Source organism: Panulirus ornatus, chromosome 11 (assembly GCF_036320965.1).
Source record: "Panulirus ornatus isolate Po-2019 chromosome 11, ASM3632096v1, whole genome shotgun sequence".
NCBI lineage: Eukaryota > Metazoa > Arthropoda > Malacostraca > Decapoda > Palinuridae > Panulirus > Panulirus ornatus.
In genome coordinates, this window is record NC_092234.1 from 7,736,866 (window position 1) to 7,753,206 (window position 16,341).

At 49.4% G+C, this 16,341-nt stretch overlaps 1 long non-coding RNA gene across 1 annotated transcript in view; it reads right to left on the bottom strand.

Annotated features, from left to right (window-relative positions):
- Positions 1-220: 220 nt before the first annotated feature.
- The window catches only part of LOC139751091 (uncharacterized), a 135,398-nt gene continuing 119,277 nt past the window's right edge, over positions 221-16,341 (bottom strand). The window contains exon 4 of the long non-coding RNA XR_011713281.1: positions 221-592. This is a non-coding gene — a long non-coding RNA (uncharacterized lncRNA). The remainder of the gene's footprint in view (positions 593-16,341) is intronic.

A 16,341-nucleotide genomic window follows, 5' to 3' on the forward strand; every position in this document is an offset into this window, starting at 1 on the left:
TGACAGAGAGAGAGAGAGAGGCAAAGAGAGGGAGGGTAGAGAAGGAAGAATGACCCCAACGTGACCCCGTCTGCCTGCTGGCCCCAGCTCAAACAGGCAGCTGTATAAACTGATTCGTTCCTTTACATCCCCGGGTCCGTCACCCAGCAATAGAAAGCTACAAGTGGAAATACAAAAATAGAAAAAAACCTTTTTATTTCCCCTCTATATATTCCTGCTCTGCTGAGGGAAGGACTTCCCATGTACATATCTATGAGGGTGAAAAGATTCTCTTCTTATTCCAAAACGGATCTGCAGTTGCCTTTTTGTATAAGCAGAACGGTGGGATGGACAGCCAGTTTCAGATGTCATAAAGGACGTCCAATCCCATGGATCCGATTACCTTCAGCCTCAACCAAAGCAGAGAGACAAGAGGATCAGATCCCAAGGAAAGGAGCTCCCCTTGATCCTTCTTCTGGACCGGTTATGTCACTTATGATACACCTTTCCAAGCCTTCTTCACGACAAGAATAAACACAAAGGACTGCAAACGCTGGCTACTGGTAGGGTCCTTCCCTGGCCTTCTGTGATCGAGGAAGATGTAGTTAAGTAACTGTAAGAGACACACTCATTAGTGGTATTAGATACGAAGGTGTAAACAAGATATGGCAAGGTCTTGGGGCAAGTTATCTATACTGTGGCTATTTCTAAATACATTTCCAAATATATCTATAATGTTCTTTTCTCAACATTGCTGGCTGGCTGGCTGGCCATACCCCACGGATGACATTTCTCCTGACGAAGACGAGGGACTTTCTCTCTCCGTCATGCTCAAAATACTATCCATTCCATTACCATCGGCGATTTCTGATTCCTCAAGCTCTTAAACTTAGGTTCGTCGAGACCAACTCACTCCCTAACGAGCCAATTAGATGTTGACCCCAAGCTATGGACGAAGCTCAAACTCCATCACCCAAACAGTTTATTTTTTTTTTTTTCTCATATCACTAATTTACACCAGGGTGTAAAAATGTGTTCGTCAACACCTCGATGCAATTATCACCCAAGTTCCCACCTCCTCCAAGACCTGACCATGTCTGTCTCCTTTGCTGGTGTTCATTTACCAGCGAGTTAACGAGGATGTAAAGGTCCGAGATAAGTCATTAAGCACACGCTACTATGGTTTGTTTACCATCAGTATTAATGTTGCCAGTAAAGGTTTATTGTCTTCGTCTTTTTTTGGGGGGGAAAGTGGAGGGTAACTTAACACTCCCCCCACCCACCCACCCCCAAAACAAAGGTTCAAACCCCTTTCTCTTGGGGAGAATTTAAACTCCCCATAGCCAAAAGTATTATCCCTCGTGTTTGGGAGTAATCTAATTCCTACCGTATGAGAGAAAAGTTCTCTGTTTCTGGAGTTGTGTAAGAGAGATAAAACCTATCATGACGTCATGAAGCATCACATAACACACACACACACACACACACACACACACACACACACACGTACACACACACGTACACACAGGGTTGACAAAGTTGCAAGCTGTTGGACACCTGAAACGAGAGGGTTAGGTTATCAATATAGGGGTGAAACCCACCCACCCACCCACCCCAGTCACCGAGGTAACCCCCTCCCACCCCCCCTCCCACCCCCGGGATACTGATGACGTAGGGTGGGGGGGTCAGAGAGAGGAGAGAGGAGAGAGGAGGAGGAGGAGGACGGGGGAGTGAGTGGTTTGGGGGAGGTACATTGGTTAGGGTGGGGTGGGAGGTGGATGGCCTCCTCCTGGCCTTCCACCCCCACGTGATAAACTACCCCGGATCTATGATTACAGAGTCTCATGTTGGTGGTAGTTGTAGCGAACGGTGGAGGGGGTTTAAGGGAAGGGAAGGGGAGAGATGGGAGGGAAGGGTTGAGGGAGGGAGGAGGGCGGGCCGCTGGGGAAGGGGATGCTGGGGGAAGAATGGGAAGGGGCGCTGAGGAGGTGCTAGAGATAATATATATATATATATATATATATATATATATATATATATATATATATATATATATATATATATATATATATACATACTATAGCGCAGGGAGGAAAGGGAAAGAGTGTCTTGAGCACGACGGTACGACCCCCCATGAACACGACGATACGACTTCCCATGAACACGACGATACGACCCCCATAAACACGACGGTACGACCCCCTGAGCGCGAGTGTATGAGCACACGACGCTACAGGTCTTACCAAGGGACGACCAACCGACTGCCTGGACGTAAATGGTCGTTCGTTCGCAAGCCTTGGCCATCAGACCCGAAACAGGTCGTGCTGCCGCGTTCAAAAGTCGTCCCTTCGTTCTCAAGGGTCGTGTCGCTACCTCCTCGACCAACACGACAACGGCAACAACACGGACGACCTCCCCCCCCCCAAACACTCGCGAGGGAAAGAGGAAGACGCCATGTCGAGTCCCTCCGTCCCTCAAGCAAGCGAAGGGGAAGCAAGATGTCACACAACACTTGGTACACATCAAACAGGAGTGAGTTCCCTTCATATATCTTGTGAGTGACGTACCTCTTTAGCCCATCAAACAGGAGTGAGTTCCCTTCATATATCTTGTGAGTGACGTACCTCTTTAGCCCAGAGTTGAAAGTTCCTCCTTTCCCACCTCACCCCCACCTCACACACCTCCCCTCCTCTTGCCCTCCCTCACTCCCTCACTCACCTCGTCCCCTAGTGAGTGACATGGAGGTTGACGAGGGTTCCCCCCTCTCTCCCCTCCTGCCTCTTTCAGTGTAACATGACTGCACGCACCACAACGCCCTCTACTTCCATCAATCAACACCGTAATTGCTCCATCTTCCAACCACTCCATCGCGTCGCTATGCCCCCGTCACTGACAGACTTAACAAGGGGAAGAGGAGGAGGAGGAGGAGGAAGAGGAGAAGGAGGAGGAAGAGGAGGAGGACCTGATCACCTAAGGCTCAGCCAGCTCAGTCTAAGGCCTGGCCTTACTCGGCCAAAGGCCCCCTATTGGTCTTCCCTGCTGGCTATCATACCTATTAGTGTTCAGGGACAGAGGGGCATTTAAGCTCATAGCAAAATTATTTCCTGGTTGACAAAGCCCTCGTCTATATTGGTCTGAAATATCAGACCATATCAGATACTGATAATGATGAAGTGGTTCATTGAAGACCACATTAGACCACATCAGATACTAATAATGATGGTGTGGTTTACTTAAGACCACACCAGACCTTGCTAGACCCTAGCTATAATGGTTTGGTTTGTGTAGAACCGCTCCACGTCTGACCAGAGTAGACCCTAGCTACATTGGTATGGTTTCTATCGAACCCCTCCTACACCAGACCGAACCCACAATGGTCTACTTCCTTTCGAACCCTCTAACACCAAACCAAATCCTAACTAAAATCGTCTGGTTCATGTCGGACCACCTCTGGATCAGACCAGATCCAAGCTACAATGGTCTGGTTCCTTTCGAACCCCTTTAGACCAGACCAGACCATACCAGACCCCCCTACCATCCCCCCTGTCTACTACCTCACCTCACTTCCTGCAGAGCATCAGCCCAGACACCCGCCTCCTGAGGAACTGTTTATGATGTAGCGTCGTATGGCTCCCATAGGCCAAAGAGGTGGGAGGGGAAAACTTCCGTGGGAGGTGAAGTTCTTCACCCTGGGAGACAGACTACCGTGGGAGGGGAGTACTTCACCCTGACAAACGAGTGGACAGGGAGAGTAAGGAGGGAGGGAGTGAGGGAGCGAGAGGAGAGGAATTCCTGAGTTATAAACACACGAACACGTCCAGATTATGGAGGTCGCTAAGGGGGTTTTTTGTAAGCTCCTAAAACTCGTAACCATTACAAGAACGGATTCAAATCCGCATCACATGACTGCCTGCAGGAACGAGTCCTTGAAATAAAAAATAAAAACTTTTGGACCCTCACACCCCCACCCTTAGTTTCTGGATTCGTACTGAGAGGTTTGTAGGCTTCAAACCGGTTTATCAACACAAATCAAAGTAGGAGTTGACATAACAGTGTAGCAGACGACCAAAGGCAAAATAATGGAATGCTTTTAGTCTATCCTTTAAACTGATTATTATTATTATCATTATTATCATTATTATTATTATCATTATTATTATTATTAATATCATTATTATTATTATTATTATTATTATTATTATCATTATACTAAACATTATCATCATTATTATCATTACTATTACTATTATCATTATTATTATCATCATTATCAATATTATCATTATTATTTTTATTATCATTATTATTATTATTATTATTATTATCATTATTATCATAGTTATCATTCCCTGGTAAAGTGACGTACCCTCATACTAACATAACTAATAAGGACCACAATAAACCCACGTTACGAGACCGAAAGAACAAAACCACTCTCAGTAAACGAGGGTTTGATTTGTGTGTTTGTGTTATAAAATTTGGGGGGTGTGGGAGAGTGGAGTTCGATACTGCTTATGTGGAGGGTGGAATGGCCCTGGAGAAGGAGGAGGAGGAGGTGGGGGGGAAATTGTGGGTGTTTGGATTTGTATATATGTACAGTGACGGTGTGTTTGGTTCTTAAGAGCACTTGGCTTGTGTAAGTGTGTTTTCTGAAGGTGTGTGGGTCGCGTTCAGGGCTCTGTAAGACTGAATGATGATGGGCGATCCTGAAAGGTCTGAATGGCAGTTAAGTAACAGTCATAAGGACAGGTAATGTACATGTAATGACTGGAATACAGGGTTCAGTACGGGACTGTAATCTGGTACGTCATGTGTGATGTAATAGAGGATGTGTGTACTACGGGGGAAAGTACAATCTGTTCTTCCTATGTACATCCACGTACTGTAACTTCGTTACAGAACCATCTAGTCTTTTACACTATGGCTTTTCTATATACTGTACTGCCATGTACACCCCCCTCCTCCTCCTCCTATATGATCCCACATACCCCCCATGTGAACCCATGTATCCCCATGTGATCCCACGTACCCTCATGTGTACCATGTACCCCCATGTGATCCCACGTAACCCCATGTGATCCCACGTATCCCCATGTGATCCCACGTATCCCCATGTGATCCCACGTATCCCCATGTGATCCCACGCGATCCCATGTATCCCCATGTACCCATATGTGATCCCATGTGCCCCCATGCGATCCCATGTACTCACCGTTCTCTGGCAGTGTCCAGAATGACGCCGGAAGGAGAGAGAGAGAGAGAGAGAGAGAGAGAGAGAGAGAGAGAGAGAGAGAGAGAGAGAGAGAGAGAGTCAAACACACGTCTCCCTGTTTCCATCACAAGAGGGAAGGGAGGGAGGGAGGGAGGGAAGGGGGCTGGCGCCTGGCTAAGACTCACCCATTTCCCTTTTCCTCCTCCCCTCCCTCCCCCCTACTCGAGCTGAAGAACCTGACCCTCCACCACACCCTTTGTCCAGTGGGTCATTTGAGGTCGCGAGACACACACACACACACACACACACAAGGTCCCCTTGTGGCGACGACCCGGACGAAGCATCGGTCGTTGTCGACGGTCGTCCCAAACGACACAGTTTCCTTCGTCGAGTCGTCGTTTTTTCAAGTGGCGTCTTCCCGTCTCTTCCCGTCCACTCAAGACAGTGTGACAGCCTCAAGTACGGGACAGAAGTCTCTTACCAGTGGGAGGAAATGTCTCCTACAAGAGGGAGGAGAAGTCTCCTACCAGTGGGAGGAGATGTCTCTTACTAGTGGGAGGAGAAGTCTCCTACAAGAGGGAGGAGAAGTCTCCTACCAGTGGGAGGAGAAGTCTCCTACAAGAGGGAGGAGATGTCTCCTACAAGAGGGAGGAGATGTCTCCTACAAGAGGGAGGAGAAGTCTCCTACCAGTGGGAGGAGATGTCTCTTACTAGTGGGAGGAGAAGTCTCCTACCAGTGGGAGGAGATGTCTCCTACCAGTGGGAGAAGTCTCCTACCAGAGGCTGGCCGGATGCTTCAGTGCATGATCAACAATGACCCCTGTATAGAATCCATCCCTCCCCCACCTAAAGGAAGGGGAGAAGGGGGAGGGATATTATTTACGACCCCCCTTCCCCCTTCCCTTGCCCCTTCCCCCTTCCCTTGCCCCTTCCCCTTCCCCCTTCCTCCTCCTCTGAGACGTTGGTGTAATCCTGAACAAATAAATCCTTAACTGTGTAATCGCCAGGAGCATCAGTATATATATATATATATATATATATATATATATATATATATATATATATGTGTGTGTGTGTGTGTGTGTGTGTGTGTGTGTGTGTGGGTGTGTGTATTTGTATGTAATCCTATGGATGTGGTTGTAATCTTAAAGACGTTCAGTGTAATCACCAAAGGAAATCCCTTACTCTGATGTAATCCTAAAATCCATGACTCGCTAATCGCCAACACCCAACACACATTTCTAATCCTAATGTCCGTCACAACACACACACACACACACACACACACACACACACACACACAGTAGACAGGGAACACAACACCACACCACAACAGTTGTTGGTGTACTTATAGTTTGGTCCAGCAACACTCTACAACCCTGGGAGACGAGGACCGAGACCCCTAGGGTGTGTGTGTGTATGTGTCTCCCTCCCTTCCTCAGGGAGTGAAGGGTGGTAGGGAGGTGCGGACACACACACCACCCACAGGAAGCAGGAGCCTCGCCACCACCCCTTCTCCTTCCTGCCAGCCGCCCTCCGTGACAGCCTGAAGGATCACTCCTACCGTAAGAAGACCCTCCCACCCACCCATCCTTCCCTCCTCCTCCTCTACACACACACACACTCCTCCCTCCGCCGGTACTACATACCAGTTCGGGTAACATTACCCGGTGATGGGGGATGATGATGAGGGAGTAGGTAGGGAGGGGAGAGGGGAGTGGAGGGGATTTGAAGACCTACTCTGCCTCCTTCCTTCCGGTTCTCCTGACGAAGGGATGGACGATCGATCACCGGCTTCTCCTGAGGGAGGGGAGATGCACGTCATCGTCCCACCTCCGCTGCTGCTGCTTCTGCTGCTGCTGTGGATGCCCTCCTGCTTACTAACACGTCCCTTCGTTCACTGGCGTACCTACTGCTGTATCTGCTTGCCTGCCCTCCTGCTTACTGACACGTCCCTTCGTTCACTGGCGTCCCTACTGCTGTATCTGCTTGCCTGCCCTCCTGCTTACTGACACGTCCCTCCGTTCACTGGCGTCCTGCATCTCCCCTCCTACAAACATGGTCTTCTGTTCGCACACACCTCTTCAGCACGTCTTACTGTATGTCCTCTTCTATACCCTCCAATACCTTGTAAAACTAAGATATACGCCTGTACCCTTATATACAACGTCCTTATATGTTTCTCTATATCACTACAGGCCTAGCATATTCCTCTATACCCTTATATATATATATATATCTTGCTGCCATACTCCAATATGTTTCCTAGCGTGTCCCGTTCTGATTATGTCCTCCTCCTCCTCCTCCTCGCATTGGACGTGTATCTTCGTAACAGATATTCATTACGTATTCTGAATATCTTTACCCAAGAACGGTTCTCGAGTTGTGGTAACGGGTGGCATTTGACGGAGCGCTGCTGCGAAATCATTGGAATTATTCGAAAACGAGTAAAAAGAAAAAAAAAACCAGTGTTTAACAACGCCGCTAAAAAAGGAGATTTATCTCATTCGCTCTGATGCTTAGCTTAATAACATAATGGGTCTTAATTACCCCCCTTCGCTCTGATATAATGACAGGTCTCTGCTTTCTTACGGATTCATACATCCACGAACCTCCCTCATTACGAGCGGAAACTCTGTCTAATTATCGTGCGCGGGTTCATGACCGCGGAGGACCATGAGTAGGGACCACTGTGGAAGCTGGTGATCACAGCATGGTTCAAGGCATTAAAGTCTCATCCCTTGCTTAGCAGGGGTATGGTTATGCAGTACTGGAACGCACATCAAGGCCTGTGTACAAACTGAAGGGAGCTTAAGGTTAGATGTGGGTGTAGAGGGGTTGTTGAGGGGTTGAGCGTGGGTGTAAAGGGGTGTTGAGGTGTTGGACGTGGGTGCAGAGGGGTGTTGGGGGGTTGGACGTGGGTGTAAAGGGGTGTTGAGGGGTTGGGCGTGGGTGTAGAGGGGTGTTGAGGGGTTGGGCGTGGGTGTAGAGGGTTGTTGGGGGGTTGGACGTGGGTGTAGAGGGGTGGTGAGGGGTTGGGCGTGGGTGCAGAGGGGTGTTGAGGGGTTGGACGTGGGTGTAAAGGGGTGCTGAGGGGTTGGGCGTGGGTGTAGAGGGGTGGTGAGGGGTTGAGCGTGGGTGTAGAGGGTTGGTGAGTGGTTGGGCGTGGGTGTAGAGGGGTGTTGAGGGGGTTGAGCGTGGGTGTAGAGGGGTGTTGACCGGTTGGGCGTGAGTGTAGAAGGGTGATGAGGTTGAGTGTGGGTGTATAGCAGGTGTGGGGTTAAAGCGCGTGAGGCAGGGGTTGCTAAGAGGTTAGGGAGACGGGGAGGAGGAGCAATCAAGCAGGGAGGTAGAGCTCTGTAGAGCCAAACCCTCGTTCCATGAGCGCTCTACCTCGACAGCGGGTAACGATAAGCTCTTCCAGGTCCCTGGATTAAACACCCCTCCCTCCTTCCCTCCCTCCCTCACTCCCTCTTGTATAAGATGATGACCCCCTCTGCACCTCACCCAACCCATCCCTCCTTCATCTATAGTGGGTGGGGTAATGGTCCCTGGCTGAAGACCCATGGGGCCCTAGGACCACAAGAAGACCACAATGGTCCACATGCAAGGTCCCTCTCTTTCATGTATACTGGGTCACTCCATCATACACCCATGTCTCCCTGGCTATGGCAGACGACCTGTCACTAACCCTTTGGGTCTCTGACAGTCATCTGCAGAGAGGGAAGAGCAGTCCCTTCCTCCTCCCCGTGGGATTAGAATACAGGTCCCAACCCCTTCCAAAAACCATTCAACACAGGTCCCAACCCCTTCCAAAAACCATTCAACACAGGTCCCAACCCCTTCCAAAAACCATTCAACACAGGTCCCAACCCCTTCCAAAAACCATTCAACACAGGTCCCAACCCCTTCCAAAACCATTTTACAGTGTCCATTATGATAGACGCTGCTCCCGCATCTCTTGGTACGTCTTCGCCATACCACAGTGAGGAGCACCAGCTCTGGGCTCTCAGCTGGCGAACACCAGCAGCAGCAGCAGCGCCCTCACTAGAAGGGCAGGTGCGCAAACCACCGCTCCGTCGGCTGTAATTTATGGCTACCATAGACTCGTCCATCCGGGTCATCCCCTTCACTTTTTTTGGTGTTCATCCTACCACCACCACCTACCATCTCCTCCTCCTCCTCCTCCTCCTCCTCCTCCTCACCTCCGCTTTTCTCCTCCCTCCCCGACCTCCTCTCACCACCCACCCACAGGCCAGGCCGTCCGCCGTCGCCCCTACCCGCCCGCCTACCCACCCACCAACACCTCTTCCGCCCACGGAGCCCACGGGGGTGGGTGGGTGGGTGGGTGGTCAGGCGAGCGAGGCCGTGGGCGTGGGCGTGGGGGTTTGTTAAAGATACAAGTAGCTACAGTTGGCGGGTCATGCGGGCGACGCGGTTGGCGGCGACTCGTGTGGTGGAGACGATGACATCTCTTGGGCGTGTGTGTGTGGGCGTGTGTGTGTGTGCGTGTGTGTGCGTGTGTGTGTGTGTGTGTGTGTGCGCGAGCGCGGCAGGTGGCGCGGGGAACATGCGGGCGTGCGGGTAGCCAGCTGGATTACCACCGCAGCTGCTGAAAGAGCAAAATAATAATATATCCAGACAACGTTTACATCAAGTTCTTTGTCTACCCCTCGCTTCGTGGTTTAGCGCTCCCTAATTTGCATACACACACACACACACACACACACACACACGCGTTGCCGTACGTTTCTGCACTTTATCTCGCTGTTGACAAGATGTGCGGGTTGACACGTCAGCAGTAACAGTAAATAAAGAGGAGTTTAGGGGAAAGGAATAAATAGCGAGAGAGGAGTGTTGTGGATACGTGGTCGAACCTGCGTTTATCTCCTGTCGACTGAGTTCGACTGCAAGAGGGAGACTTGTATATATACCTAAAGGGATGTTTACTCTCGTACTATTCACTGTATAACTCACAAATACTTGTACACACACACACACACACACACACACACACACACACACACACACACACACACGGACGCAGCAAAACAAGACGTTTTCAACTCGACATTTTAAAGACTCAGCTTGAGGGAACAGATGGCCTGCGGGTGGAAGGGTTGGCCACCTGTCCCATCTGAGAGAGATGAGAGAGAGAGAGATGAGAGAGAGAGAGAGAGAGAGAGAGAGAGAGAGAGAGAGAGAGAGAGAGAGAGAGAGAGAGAGAGAGAGAGAGAGAGAGAGAGAGTCTTCAAGAATCGTGGTGATCTTCCAGGAACTTACGCAAACGCTGCCTTACAAGTAAGATCACCAAATCCAGTGATTAATATAATCACATCTACATGATCAATTAATCTTCTGTATAACCTTATAATCTACTCCTATAATAATCTTTGTATCAAATCATCTTTAATATCTCTACATTTCTTCATTATTCATTACGTTTCCTCAACTTTTCTTCATGGAATTATCAATTAATATGCTCCGTCATAGTTATTTCGTAGCCCAAGGTTAACACAGGTTATGTAATGTTAACGATGATTAACACAACAACACAACTCAATTTAACACAGGTTAACACAAGTTAACATCAAGAGAGATTAACACAAATGAATACATACTAACCCAAGTTAGCACACGTTAACTCAAATCACCAAAGGTTAACACCTATCACAACGCAAGTGTACCCAAGTTAACACAATTTAACATGGTGTTAACGCAGTACACACAGCGACAAAGCCAGATGACACTCATTGGTCTAACTAGACCCAGCCACGTTGCTTGGTGTGGTTGTGGACCTTACAAGCTGTTCCTAGCAGCCCATTCCCCAACAACTGACCAAAAATAGTTCATGCTCGATCCGCAGCTGAGAAATCAGGTCCTCAAAACAAGAACACAAACAGTTCCAATGCGACTGCAGACGAAAAATGAAGAGATAAAAAAAGAAACAGTTATCCCCAAGCTTAAAGACAAGAAGAATGGAATGTAAACATAACAGAAAAAGGCCAGAAGAAAATGGACGCGCGGGCCCTTGGATCAACTCAGCTAAAAGGACTCAATTATCAAATTTACGGAAGCCATTGTGTGTGTGTGTGTGTGTGTGTGTGTGTGTGTGTGTGTGTGTGTGTTCTGCCCAGACGCTGTACTACTGACAGAGTCCCCCCTTCCCCGCAAGGGGAGTCCTTCGCCCCTCCTCTGTTTCTCTTCGTCGTTTTCTTCCCACATTTTTGTCAGTTTAGAGTGTCAGTTTATATCCTCATTTCAATCTTCATATTACCGTCCACAGTGCTCAGGGGGAGCTCGTCAGCAGTAGACGCAAGTACACTCTAGCCTCTCTATGATGGTTCTAGAGAGAGACTCCAAGGAGCATATAAACATACAGGGTTGAAGACCTTTCACCCAGTAACACAGCGAGACCAGTACAGTTCAAGTAATAGACCTGTGGTCATGTGTTTCATTGTGTTCTTGCTTCTATGTCTCCCCTCTCTCTCCCCGTCAACACTGTGTTCCATAACTGTCAAAGGGCTTCAGCGCCAGAGACAATGAATAAACACCTTCGTAGATTAATCATTTTTGGTTGTATGTAAATAAGGCATGTGGATGCCTGGTTGTGAGTGGGTGCTATTCTCAATACTTGTGTGTAAATGACACACTTCCTCCTTTTCTTTTTTCAGTTAGAGGTTAATTGCAGGTCTGAGAAGATGGTCTTTACCCATAACGCCACACGGTTCAGGACCCGACTCCCTCCACTCCCTCCTCCTCCCTCCTCAACGAATGATAACAACGACCCCCTCCTCCTCCCTCCTCTTTCTCCTCCTCAACAGATGGTAACAACGACCCCCTCCACTCCCTCCTCCTCCTCCTACCTCCTCAACAGACGGTAACAACGACCCCCTCCACTCCCTCCTCCTCCTCCTCCCTCCTCAACAGATGATAACAACGACTCCCTCCACTCCCTCCTCCTCCTCCTCCCTCCTCAACAGATGATAACAACGACCCCCTCCACTCCCTCCTTCTCCTCCCTCCTCAACAGATGATAACAACGACCCCTCCACTCCCTCCTCCTCCTCCTCCTCCTCCTCCCTCCTCAACAGATGATAACAACGACCCTCTCCACTCCCTCCTTCTCCTCCCTCCTCAACAGATGATAACAACGACCCCTCCACTCCCTCCTCCTCCTCCTCCTCCTCCCTCCTCAAAAGATGATAACAACGACTCCCTCCACTCCCTCCTCCTCCCTCCTCAACAGATGATAACAACGACTCCCTCCACTCCCTCCTCCTCCCTCCTCAACAGATGATAACAACGACCCCCTCCACTCCCTCCTCCTCCCTCCTCAACGAATGATAACAACGACCCCCTCCACTCCCTCCTCCTCCCTCCTCAACAGATGATAACAACGACTCCCTCCACTCCCTCCTCCTCCCTCCTCAACAGATGATAACAACGACCCCCTCCACTCCCTCCTCCTCCCTCCTCAACAGATGATAACAACGACCCCCTCCACTCCCTCCTCCTCCTCCTTCCTCCTCAACAGATGATAACAACGACCCCCTCCACTCCCTCCTCCTCCCTCCTCAACAGATGATAACAACGACCCCCTCCACTCCCTCCTCCTCCTCCTACCTCCTCAACAGACGGTAACAACGACCCCCTCCACTCCCTCCTCCTCCTCCTTCCTCCTCAACAGATGATAACAATTACTTCATCCCATTTCACACCTATGAATGAGGCATGGTCATTATCCGGTGGGTAATTATCCATCACTTCCCACATCCGGTGTGTGGTGAGGAGGAGGAGGAGGAGGAGGAGGAGGAGGAGGAGGAGGAGCAACCACCTCCTCCCTTGATGCAGTGATTAACATCGCTAATTATGAATGAAGGGACGACCGTGTTCGAACCCCTGACCGAGCCGACGAGATCACAACCGAACCAGAAGGTGATTCCCGGTAGCAACGCTTTGTGGGCCAGAGACGAACAGGATACTTCATGTGTGTGTGTGTGTGTGTGTGTGTGTGTGTGTGTGTGTAGGATCCGGAGGTGTCATTGTCGATTCACAGGATTGACAGTAATGCGTTTGTAGGTGGGGGTCACGCCAGTGGCCTGTAGTCAGTCCACTGCTTAAAATAATCAAAAAAAAAAAATCCACTGCTTAAGATAATCATAAATCCATTGCTTAAGATAATTAAAACATCCACTGCTTAAAGATAATAAAAAAAATCCACTGCTTAAAGGTAATTAAAACATCCACCGCTTAAATATCACCAAAAACCCCACTGCTTAAGATAATTAAAACACCCACTGCTTAAAGATAATAAAAAAAACCACTGCTTAAAGATAATTAAAACACCCACTGCTTAAAGATATCCAAAAAACCCAGTGGTTAAGATAATTAAAACACCCACTGCTTAAAGATAATAAAAAAAAACCCACTGCTTAAGATAAATAAAACACCCACTGCTTAAAGATAATAAAAAAAAAACCACCGCTTAAGATAAATAAAACACCCACTGCTTAAAGATAATCAAAAAATCCCACTGCTTAAGACATTCAAAATCTGTGAGAGACGAAAGTAGTCTAAGCAGTCAGCTCCAACCTCAGTCGCGATAGATTTATGGATAGCTTGTGACATATCCAAAGATCTTCCTCAATAGTGATTCACGAGACATATAAAATGTATCTTTTTTTTGAGTTCGTGGCTTTTGATGGTCGCCCAGATGAGCTTGTGAGATACAGGCACTGTAAACCATATTCTTCATAAAAAGACTCGCTCGTATGAGTCTTGTGGGAGTTTGGAGTCAAAAAGGCAAACTCCACAAGACTTAATTTGACCCACGAGTACAATACACGTTTAGTGTGTGTGTGTGTGTGTGTGTGTGTGTGTGTGTGTTTCCTGACGAGGAGGTGGTCACCATGGTGTGTGTGTGTGTGTGTGTGGGGATCAATGGAAGACGATGCGATACAAAAGGACCTGGGTAATAGACTGATCACCAGGGAGGAGGAGGAGGTTACGTCCCAGTCTATTAAACTGTCATAGGGAGACGAGAGGGCGAGCCTTCCTTCCCTCCCTCTTTCCTTTCCTCCCTCCCTCCCTCCTCGTCCTTCTCTCCCTCCCTCCCTCCCTCCCTCCCTCCCTCCTCGTCCTTGTCCTTCTACCCTCCTCCTCCCCTCTCATAAGGGGGAGAATATACGACCATGGCCGAGGAAGAGAAGGGGAAGAAGCTTGAGGATGCGAAGGGTGGAAATACAAAGGCGGAAGAAGAAGAAGAATAGTAAAGGAAAATGTAGGATGAGGGATATTAGAGAGAGAGAGAGAGAGAGAGAGAGAGAGAGAGAGAGAGAGAGAGAGAGAGAGAGAGAGAGAGAGAGAGAGACAGACAGACAGACAGAGACGCTCCCAACCTCCCACACTCCCAACGCATCCACAAGCAACACACGAATGAAATACAACCTCTACACTCTGGGGGGAAACAAGATCGCACACGGTACTCCTTTGGGGGCCAGAGGTCGACCCCTCCATCCTCCCCTCCCTCCCTCACTCCCCGGTTATCTCTGGGGAGGGGTCGGTCGACCGACCCATCCCTCCCCCCTCAAAACGGTAGCAAGAGAGAGGAGAGTAGCAGAGACTTCTGCAGGCGCCCCCGTCAGGAGAGCCTGCGTGTGGCTGGCCAGGACCCCTCGTGAGGTACTCCGGTTTTATGTCCTTTAACCTACAGTGCATTTCGTTATCAGCCAGTTCACCAGGGGGGAGTATATGTACCTGGTGTGCTCCAGCAACACCTGAGGGATAGGTCTGGTGGCGATCATAGGTTCAGGAGAGAGAGACACACACACACACACGTATGAGGAGGAGGAGGAGATGACGCTGCTGATGATGCTGCTGGAGTGTCGAACACTGTGTTGTACAACTGGGATGAAAATGCACACACACACACACACACACACACACACACAAGTCTCTCTCTCTCTCTCTCTCTCTTTCTCTCTGGTTTCGGTGAGACAAGTGTCCTTTTTTTTTAAGGGTGAGGAGGGGATGAGGAAAGACAGTGACAGAGGAAAAGGACTGAGAAGGACTCGCAGGATTGAGGACGGACTGGTCCATGGGGGAATGTCCGGGAAAGATGATGGACCGATTCAGGGGAACAGCCGGGAGTGAGGACGGTCCGTTCCAGGGGGATGTCCAGGATTGAGGACGGTCCGTTCCAGGGGGATGTCCAGGATTGAGGACGGTCCGTTCCAGGGGGATGTCCAGGATTGAGGACGGTCCGTTCCAAGGGGATGCCCAGGACTGAAGATGTACCGTTCCAGGGGAATGGCCAGGATTGAGGACGGTCCGTTCCAGGGGGGGATGCCTAGGAACGAGAACGGACCAGTCCGGGAGATGGACCGGTGCTGGGACATTAGGAGAGCGTCAGCGGGCCAGCCGGCTGCGAGGTACACCACACTCATCATTACCATAAGAAGGAAAGCATCGGCGGCAACATTACCATAACAATATTGAACACAATAACGTTAACACTGAGACTCACGCTGACAGCGAAACCGGGGAACACGCTACACACCTGTTAGTACCCCAGGGGACAAGCTACACACCTGTTAGTACCCCAGAGAACTAGCTACACACCTGTTAGTACCCCAGGGAACAAGCTACACACCTGTTAGTACCCCAGGGAACTAGCTACACACCTGTTAGAATCCTTGGGGACTAGCTATGCATCTGTTAGTACCCCAGGGAACAAGCTACACACCTGTTAGTACCCCAGGGGACAATCTACACACCTGTTAGTACCCCAGAGAACAAGCTACACACCTGTTAGTTTCCCAGGGGACAAGCTACACACCTGTTAGTATCCCAGGGAACAAGGTATACACTTGTTAGCACCCCAGGGAACAAGCTACACACCTGTTAGTACCCCAGGGGACAATCTACACACCTGTTAGTACCCCAGAGAACAAGCTACACACCTGTTAGTATCCCAGGGGACAAGCTACACACCTGTTAGTATCCCAGGGAACAAGGTATACACTTGTTAGTACCCCAGGGAACAAGCTACACACCTGTTAGTACCCCAGGGAACAAGCTACACACCTGTTAGTACCCCAGGGGACAAGCTACACACCTGTTAGTACCCCATGGGACTAGCTAAACAC